The sequence below is a fragment of the Pteropus vampyrus genome, unplaced genomic scaffold (genome assembly GCF_000151845.1).
Source record: "Pteropus vampyrus isolate Shadow unplaced genomic scaffold, Pvam_2.0 Scaffold191, whole genome shotgun sequence".
Taxonomy (NCBI): Eukaryota; Metazoa; Chordata; class Mammalia; order Chiroptera; family Pteropodidae; genus Pteropus; species Pteropus vampyrus.
The window spans coordinates 2,090,426-2,100,306 of NW_011888972.1; the positions used below are offsets into that span (position 1 = coordinate 2,090,426).

Below are 9,881 nucleotides of genomic sequence, written 5' to 3' on the forward strand. Positions count from 1 at the left end.
TCATTGCACATACATGGCGGGCTGTTTGGCGTGTTTGTCTTTCCTCTCCCACGGCTTCCTGTCTGGCCTTGAGTCCCCGCAGCAGCGCTTTGTGACGGTCTGGAGCCTCGGCCAGAGTGGGAGCGGGTCCCGGGAATTCTGGTTCCTGACCTGACACATGGACTGCCTTTAGATGCTTCTGGAACTTGATGAACGAAGAAAGGCTTCAAGGATTGATACTGGACAATAAAACGAACAGGGGCCTGGGTGGGGAAACCTGGAAAGCCAGGCTTGGTTGATTTCCAGCCCCCTCGGGTCTCACATGCACAGCCCAGAAGGGTCTCCTAGATTTCTTTCTCCTGTTTTAGACAAGTTCTTCTCAGTTTTTAAAATTGCCTTCTCGTCTACGGCCATGCCACCGTGAACAAGCCCGATCCCATCTGTTCTCGGAAGCTAAGCAGGGTCGGGCCTGGTTAGTACTTGGATGGGAGACCGCCTAGGAAGACCAGGTGCTGGAGGCGTAAAAATTTAAAAAAAAATAAGGGATTAAAGCTGACAAGGTCCTTGCAATCTGTGAGGTCAACCGAGGGTTGCCTCGCCTAAAAAAAAAGAAAAAATTGTCTTCTCTTTCTCAACTCGCCTTATGGGGTCAGAAAAGAGGTATGTTTAAAAGAGTGTGAGAAATAATTTTAAATTTATTTTTAATTGTGGTAGAATATACATAAGATACGATTTACCTTGGCTGCCATTTTTAAGTGTCCAGTTCACTGGCGTTGAATGCGTTGACATGGTTTAAGATTTGCTCTCTTAGCAACTTTCAAATATGTGACACAGTTATTATTAACTATAGTCGCCACGCTGGATGTTACATTCCCATGACTTATTTATTTCATAACTGGAAGTTTGTACCTTTTAACCCCCTTCATCCACCTTGCCCACACCCCACGTCCCTTCTTTGGCAGCCACGAATCTGTCATCTGTATCTGTGAACTTCTTTTGTTTTTGTTTATTTAGATTCCACATAAGTGAGATCATAAGTGAGATCATATGATATTTGCCTTTCTCTGTCTGACTTATTTCACTCAGCACAGTGTCCTCGATGTCCAACCATAGTATCACAAATGGCAAGATTTCATTCTTTTTTATTGCTGAATAGTATCCCATTGCGCGCGTGTGTGCGTGTATCACATCTTCATTCATTGATGGACACTTAGGTTGTTTCCATATCTCGGCTATTATAAATAATGATACAGTGAACGTGGGGGTGCAGATAGCTTTTCAAATTTGTGTTTTCTTCTTTGGATAAATACCCAGAAGTGGAATTACTGGATCATATGATGGTTCTATTTTAAATTTTTGAGGAACCTTCGTACTGTTTTCCATACTGGCTGAACCGATTTACATTTCAATTTACAGCGTGTGAGGGTTCCCTCTTCTCCATATCCTCGCCAACGCTTATTGTTTCTTGTCTTTTTGATAACGGCCGTTCTAACAGGTGCGAAGTGATGTCTACTTGTGGTTTTGATTTGCATTTCCCTGATGATTAGTGATGTCCAGCATCTTTTCATGTATCTGTTGGCCATCTGTATATCCTCTTTGGAAAAAAGACTGTTCAAATCCTCTTCCCATTTATCCAATGGGTGGTTGTTGTTTTTTGTTTTTTGTTTTTGTTTTTGCTGTAGATTTATATGAGTTCTTTATATATTTTGGATATTAATCTCTTATCAGATACATGATTTGCAACTATTTTCTCCCATTTAGTAGGTTGCCTTTTCACTTTTGTTGATAATTTTCTTTGCTGTGTAGAAGCTCTTTAGTTTGATGGAGTCCCATTTGTTTATTGTTGCTTTTGTTGCCTTTGCTTTTGGAGTCAGATCCAAACAATTATCACCAAGACTGATGTCAAGGAGCTGACTAACACCTGTGTTTTCTTCTAGGAGTTTTTTTGGTTTCATATCTTATATCCAAGTCTTTAATCCATCTTCAGTTGATTTTTGCATATGGTATAAGAAAGTGGTCCAGTTTCATTTTTTTGCACACATCTATGCAGTTCTCCCAACACCACTGATTGAAGAGAGTGTCCTTTTCCCATTGTATATTTTTGCCAATTATGGTGTAAATTAATTGACCATATATACGCGGATTTATTTCTGGGCTCTCTATTCTGTTCCATTGATCTATGTCTCTGTTTTTATGCCGGTACCATGCTGTTACGATTACCATAGCCTTGTAATGTAGTTCTTCTTTCTCAAGATTGCTTTGGTTATTTGGCGTCTTTCGTGGTTCCGTACAAAATTCTGTTCTACTTCTGTGAAAAATGCCAATTATATTTTAATAGGAATTGCACTGAATCTGTATGTTGCTTCAGATACTGTGGATATTTTAACAATAATTCATGAAAATTGACTATCTTCCCATTATTTGTGATGTCTTCGATTTCTTTCATCAGTGTTTTGTAGTTTTCAGTGTACAGGTCTTTTACCTCCTTGGTTAAATTTACTCCCAGGTATTATTTTTTTTTTTCATTTGGATACGATTGCAAATGGGATTGTTTTCTTAAACTCTCTTTCTGATAGTTTATTTTTTTTAGTGTATAGAAACATAACAGATTTTTGTATATTGATTTCAGATCCTGAGAGTTTACTGAATTCATTTATTAGTTCTAATAGTTTTTGGTGGAGTCTTCAGAGGTTTTTATACATAAAATCATGTTATCTGCAGGTAGTAACAGTTTTGCTTCTTCCTTTCCAATTTGAATGCCTTTTATTATTTTTTTTCTTGCCCAATTGTTCTAAGACTTCTGATACTATTTTGAATGAAAGTGATGAGAGTGGGCATCCTCCTCTTGTTTCTGATCTTAGAGGAAAAGGTTTTAGCTTTTCGCCGTTGAATATGATGTTAGCAGTGGGCTTGTCATAAAATATGATGTTAGCAGTGGGCTTGTCATAAATGGGCTTTGATTACGTTGAGGTGTGTTCCTTCTAATACCCCACTTTGTTGAGAGTTTTTATTATAAATGGATGTTGAATTTTGTCAAGTGCTTCTGCATCAGTTGAGAGGATCATGTGATTTTTATCCTTCGTTTTGTTAACGTGCTGTATCACATCGTCTGATTTGCAGATGTCAAATCTTCCTTGCATCTCTGGAATAAATCCCACTTGGTCATGGTATATGATCCTTTAATATGTTGTTGAATTCAGTTTGCTAGTATTTTGTTGAGGATTTTTTGCATCTATGTTCATCAGTGATATTGGCCTGTAATTTTCTGTTTTTTGGTGACATCTTCGTTTTTTCTTTTTTGTATCAGGGTAATGCTGGCCTCAGAAAATGAGTTTGGAAGTATCCTCTCCTCTTCAATTTTTTAGGAGAGTTTGAGAAGAATTGGTATTAATTCTTCTTCGAATGTTTTGTAGAATTCGCCCGTGAAGATGTCTGGTCCTAGACTTTTCTTGGGAGTTTTTTGATTGATTCAGTCTCCTTACTAGTAATCAGTCTTCAGATTTTCTATTTCCTCATGATTCTGTCTTGGGAGATTGTATATTTCTTGGAATTTATCCATTTCTTGTTGGTCGTTCTATTCGTTGGAGTGTAATTGCTCATCGTTGTCTCTTATGATCCTTTGTATTTCTGTACCATCAGCTGTAATGTCTTCTTTCATTTATTTTAGCCCTGTCTATTTTTCACTTGGTAAGTCTAGCTAAAGGTTTGTCAATTTTGTTTATCTTTTCAAAAAAAGCTCTTGATTTCATTGATCTTTTCTATTGTCTTTTTAGTTTTTATTTTATTTATTTCTGCTCTGATCTTTGTTATTTCCTTCTTTCTACTAACTTTGGGCTTTGTTTGATCTTTTTCTAGCTCCTTCAGTTGTAAAGATAGATTGTTTATTTGAGATTTTTCTTGTTTCTCAAGGTAGACCTGTGTCACTATGAACTTCCCCTTAGAACAGCTATCATGTTCCAGATGGAAGTACTAAGGCTTAAGATACGATCAATGCAATCTATTCATATATGTGGCAGAGCATAGGATTTAAATCTTGTCTTTTGACTAAAGCTTTTGGTATTTTCACATCTTCCACATGGGTATGCTTACAATGCTCTGCGTTTTACAATTCTCAAAAGGAGGTAGGGCAGTCATGCATCGTTACCCCTATTTTACCATCTGGGGACACTGAACCGAAAGATGCCAGGCGACTTGCCCAGGAGCCACATGATGCTAGAACTCAGGTCTATTGATTTCTAAACCATTAATTATTTTTAAAAAAATCGTTTACTTTTCAAGTACTTTCAAACCTACAGGGAAGTTTCAAAAATAGTACAAGAAGGCTGTCTAGCCTTCCCTCAGATTCAATGATGGTTAACTTTTTTGTACATTAGCCTTTTTCTGTCCCTGAATTTTTTACCTATTATTATTTTTCCTTAACCCTTTGAGACTACGTTGCATACATCGGGACCCTTTCCCTTGGATCTTTTGGTGTGTATTTCCCAATATCAAGGTTCTTTATTACATACCCATAGTTCACCTGTCAAATCAGGATATTTAACGCTGATACGATACTATTAATATATAAAGTCCATATCCCGATTTCTCTAAGTGTCCTAATAATGTCCTTTATAGCTCTTTGTTTTCTGGTCTAGGAACCAGCCTGGAATTATGAATCGTATTTAATTATCATTGGATCAGTACTCTTTATATAATAGCCTATTGCTGCTTCCCTTAGCCCGCTACGTCCTAAAAGTTTACGAAGAATCTCGTGGATGAAAGATGAACATAAATGAATTACAAGACAAAAATGGGAATGTAGACACTGCCTTTCCTTTGCACTCACTCACCTCAGGTTGCTTGCACGCTCTGTGAAACCACCTACCACCGAGACCTGAAGGAGCTTATTCGGCAGCAGCTTCTCCTTCCCACGGTGTGGGGATTCATTCGGGCCCATCCCAGGTGTGCACAGGTCTGAGCTCAGCTATAATACAGGTGTGCGGCTGTGCCAGGATAGAGAAGAAAGAAAAACTGTAACGAGCGGAACTGGATAAGCAAATGTTGTCCATTTATATAGCACTTTATTATTTCAAAGTAACTAACATGCATCACTTTTATGATCATGTTTGCATCTCATACCAATTCTTTGAAACAGATATGGTTGTTGTCATTCCCTGTCATACCTTGCTTTACAGATAAAGAAGCAAAATGACTTAAATATACAAAGTTATCCAGTTGTAAAGCTGAGACTTCAATCTGGGTCTTCGGACTCCGCATCCAGTATCTCCAAAGCGGTCCGCAACCATTTTGGCACCAGAGGCTGGTGCGCCTCTGAGACTCTAATTAATGCCTGATGATCTGAGGTGGAGCCGAGGCAGTGATGCTGGCGCTGGAGAGCGGCTGCCGATACAGATGAAGCTTCGCTCGCTTGCGCACCGCTCACCTCCTGCTATGCAGCCCAGTCCCTCACAGGCCACGGACCATTACTGATCTGCAGCCTGGGGGTTGGGGACCCCTGCAGCATCTCATTTCCACCTTTATTCCCCTACGTGTGTCATCCCTCCAGAGCACCTCAGACGTGATTGTAACACTTCTCTTTTATATTTAACTAATTAATTAAATTTATTAAGGTAACACTGGTTACCAGCATGATGTAATTTTCAGGCGTATAAGATTGTAATTCGACACCTGCGTACTCTCTTGTGTGCTGATCATCCAATGTCTAGTTTCTTTCTGTCACCACGTATCTGACCGTCTTTCCCCACCCCCTTTCCCCTCTGGTAACCACCATCCCATTGTCCGTATCTATGAGTTTGTTTTTGTTTTGTTGGTTTGTTTGTTACTTTTTGTGGTAGATTTCACATATGAGTGAAATCATATCATTTTTGGCTTTTTCCATCTGACTTATTTTACTTGGCATAATTCTCTCAATCAAGATCCATCCATGTCATTGCAAATAGTAATATTTCACCTTTTTTACGGCTGGGTAGTATTCCGTCATTTATATGTACACCTATAAACATTCATCTAGTCATCTGTCGTGGACAGTTGGGTTGTTTCCATGTCTCGGCTGTTGTAAATGATGTACTTCTCTTTCAGAATTTCCGTGGGACCTAAGCGGTACAGCTGTCCCCCTTGCACCAGAAATGCCCCGCCCAACAAGCAGTATGCCTGGTACAGTTTGTGACTTTGTAGGGTCAGAGTCGTGCCTCAGCTGAGACTCATTACTGCTCCTGTGCCTTGTTCTCACGAGCGGCACATACCAACTGCCACAGCTCTGCGAGTCTCCACAGCACCAGGTCAGTGATAGGGACTTGTCCCTTTTACACTTGAAAGGCACAATTGGTCTTCGATTTAGTTGTTGAGCACTGAGCTCGCCCCCTTAGATTTCTGCAGATTTGAAGCAGATATCATTTCAACATCAACACCTCCAAAAAGAACACACAGTTACAGACACACAAGGAAATTGCTGATCTGTAGAGAAGGGTGACAGCTAAAAAAAGGCATATAATTTTTGTATTTCAGTTCCTGTCAGGATTTGAGGATTTTCGATTTGGGTTTTAATTTATTCGGTGCCCTTTCGCCTTTTAAGGATCATCTCTCTATTCTCTTCTGCTAAATACACTGAAAGGCACTTGACACTGGTTCTGTATCTGGGCTCTGAAGCTAGTAATGTGAAAGCGTCTAAGACAAGCTCCTGAAGCCATAGATTCCTGAATAAACGGTGTCCTGCTGGCATCGCAGACTTGAGCTATTCTGCAGCTGTGCCCCTTTCCTAAGCAGCATATGGTGACAGTGGCAGCTGAGGCTGTATCTTAATTCTCTGTCTTTGGCTTCGTTTCCTTCAGCATCTTCCCACCTCGCCCGCTGGTGATTTAGTGCTGGCTTGTTCAACTTCCTGTCTTCTAGGCAGGCTACCAAAATGTTGACTCTTTACTTCAGATACTTCTGTATAATTAAAATTCTCTATTAGGAATTTTGTGGAAACACCCTCTCCCCCTCAATTTTTTTTTTCTATTTTAATATGTGAGTATGTGCTAATGTGTGTTTTTCTCAGGGAGCAAGTCCATCGTGGTCAATGAATTTTCCAACTTTAAAATCTACTGGCCATATGTGGAACCCGTCTTGGCCCTTTTTGTTATGAAAATATGTAGAACGATTTGCAAACCTGATCTTACAAGCACTCCTGTGAATCACTTCTCAGGGCTTGTTTCTTTGGGTTCTCGTTCTTGGTGGAGTGCTAACTCGTACTGGGCAACAGGATTTCTTTACACCTGGGGTTTAATGATTTGATTTATACTGACATTCAGTCATCATTTACTTTGTCGTTCTGAGTCAAAACCGAGCTAAGCATTTTTCCCCATGGCCGGCTGACTTCCTTATTTTGGTTAATGGTATCCTCAGCCTGCCAGCTGGCCAGACCTGAGGCCTCAAAGACAGCTTTTCTTTTTCTTCCTTTCTTCCTTTCTTCCTCTCTTCCTCTCTCTCTCTCTCTCCTTCCTTCCTTTCTTCTTTCCTTCCTTCCTTTCTCTTTCCTCTCTGTCTCTCTGTCTCTCTTTCTCTCTCTCTCTGTCTCTCTGTCTCTCTCTCCCTCTCCCCCATGACCCTCACATTTAATAAGTGGCCAAGTTTGGTCAGCTAACCTTCAGCAATGTCTTTGACATTTATCTCCACCTTTCTCTTACCCTTCTCTCTGCTGCATTTCAAATCCTTGTTACTTTTCGCCCAAGCAAAAACTGCTCCCCAACTGTTTCTCTCTTTTCCCTTTAGTTCATCCTATGCTCATTCCAGATGAACTGTTCCAACAAAGCACCCATCAGGCCCCTTTCTTTTCAGGAACATTAAGTGGCTGCTCATACTGTGAACTTTTTAAAAAAGAATGTTCATACTGACCTTCAACGTCTTCCAGATTATGCGCCCAGCTTTCGGTTCCAGCCTAGTCTCCGGCTGCCTCCATTTGTATCCTGTTTTCAAGCTAAATTGGGCTCCTCACAGTTCTCCAAACCCACGCTCAGCTCTGTCCACCTCAGTCCTTTTTGCTCAGGAGTCCTTTTTCCTGGGATGTGCTTGCCTCCATTCATCTCTGTTTGTTGCAATCCTTCCATCTTGCGAGGCCCATCTCCAATCTCACTTCTTGTATTCCTCCCAGGGCCTCCCCATCGAATGTGGTTTCTTCCTCATGAACTTTCATGGGACTATCTGTGTCTCATGATGCTTCAACGGTCCTTGATATATATCATACGTATCTATAGACTCGTCTTCAGTGCTACATTGGATGCTGTCCTTGGGAGACAAGAATTGTTTTTTAAATGATTTGTATATTACTGAACAGTGTGACTCGTAGAGCCTTGCGTGTACCTACGTAGCTTTCCGAAAGTATTTGTGAAACTGAGTAGATTGTTTTAGTTTCTTTATAGTTCTAGACGCAAACGCCACCTTCTCAGAATGACTACTCTCAGCACCAGTGCTCACGTGTATGTTGTTTATAGCATACTTGTCATTAAGTTATCCATATTTGTGAATATCTTCCTTCCGTTCTTGGGAGAGGAATTGGTTCTGATTCATCTTTCTGTATCCAATGCCATTTAGCACGGCGCCTGGCTCATGGTAAATATGGAGTGATTATCGAATTGAGTAACTCTCTCAATGTAATTATCCTTCAGTTTCTATTTTTTCTTACCCTTCTTTTCAATGAAGGTACTCTTGTGACCAATCAGCCACACCCATGAGGTAATTAGTATACAGAACATCTTCTCTCCAAAATATTCGAGACCCACACTGAGAACTTTTCTTTGTCACTGTCATAAATGGTGACATTCCTCTGTCTACTGGGAAGCAGGAGCTGTATAAGCACATCTGGAGTGGAGGTTGTCTGCAGTAGTGGAAGTTGATGGCATTAAATAATCCTGTTTGTGAATCTAGCAGTAGCGATAAGTGATAGCACATTATTAGTGAGGACGGCCGCCATTATGCTGCAGTATCTGACATCCTCTAAAATACCAGTGGCTTATAACAAGAAAAGCTTATTTCTTTTCATGATGTGCCTCCATGGAGGTTTGGCCAGGTGCTCTGCTTGTCATAGATGCTGAGTCTGAGGCTGATGGAGCGCCATTCTCTCGATCACTGGGGCAGGGGGAAAAGAATCTGAGAGTTTGTTCTCTTGGCCCTTAAAGCTTCTACTAGAAATGACACACATCACTTCTGCTCATATTACAGTGGCAAAGTAAGTCACATGGCCATAGCCGCCTCGAGAGAAGGTGGCGAGGTGCAGCACTACCAGCTGCCTTAAAAGAGGAATCAGCAGTATTTGGTCAACAGAGCTAGTGCCTACCACGCGTGGTAAAGACTTTAGGAAAAGAATCTCATAAAATCCTCATCCAGATGCTTAAGAAGGGCGGGGGTAGGGATAAGGAAATGCTCGACTCAGTCCAAATTTAAGTTGCTAAAAGACACTTTCCGAGCACCTTTCATGCACTGGGCACGAGGATGTGTGGCAGACAAGACTGTCTTGGAGTCCGTCTTCAGGGATCTGACTTAAGTGCCAGAGTCAGGTGAAAGCACGTAAGCGGACAAACGAAATAACGATAAGTTGTGCTAAAAATTGTGGGGACGAAACAGCAGCTGACGGAATAACAGAGGGGTCTTCCTTTTGGCGACATGCTCAGGGACATGTTCATAGAAGAGGTGACATTTAATTTGAGAACTGAGTGAAAAGAAGACACGAACCACACAGAGATGTGGGCGGACTGGGAAGGTATTGCGTAGTCATCCCAGCACGCAGGGCCTGGAGGCCAGGTGGGGAGATGCGCTTTCAACCACCGGAGAGTATAAAGCAGGAAGAGTCACCCGATGTGATCCTGAGCTTACTCTACCTGCACTCTGGAGAGTGAATCAAGGATGGGCAAGAACGGACAACGGGACAC

At 41.1% G+C, this 9,881-nt stretch overlaps 1 protein-coding gene and 1 pseudogene across 1 annotated transcript in view; both read left to right on the forward strand.

Annotated features, from left to right (window-relative positions):
* The window catches only part of OPHN1 (oligophrenin 1), a 273,349-nt gene that overhangs the window by 17,442 nt on the left and 246,026 nt on the right, over window positions 1-9,881 (forward strand). The window lies entirely within an intron of this gene.
* On the forward strand, window positions 382-500 carry LOC111746478 (annotated as a pseudogene).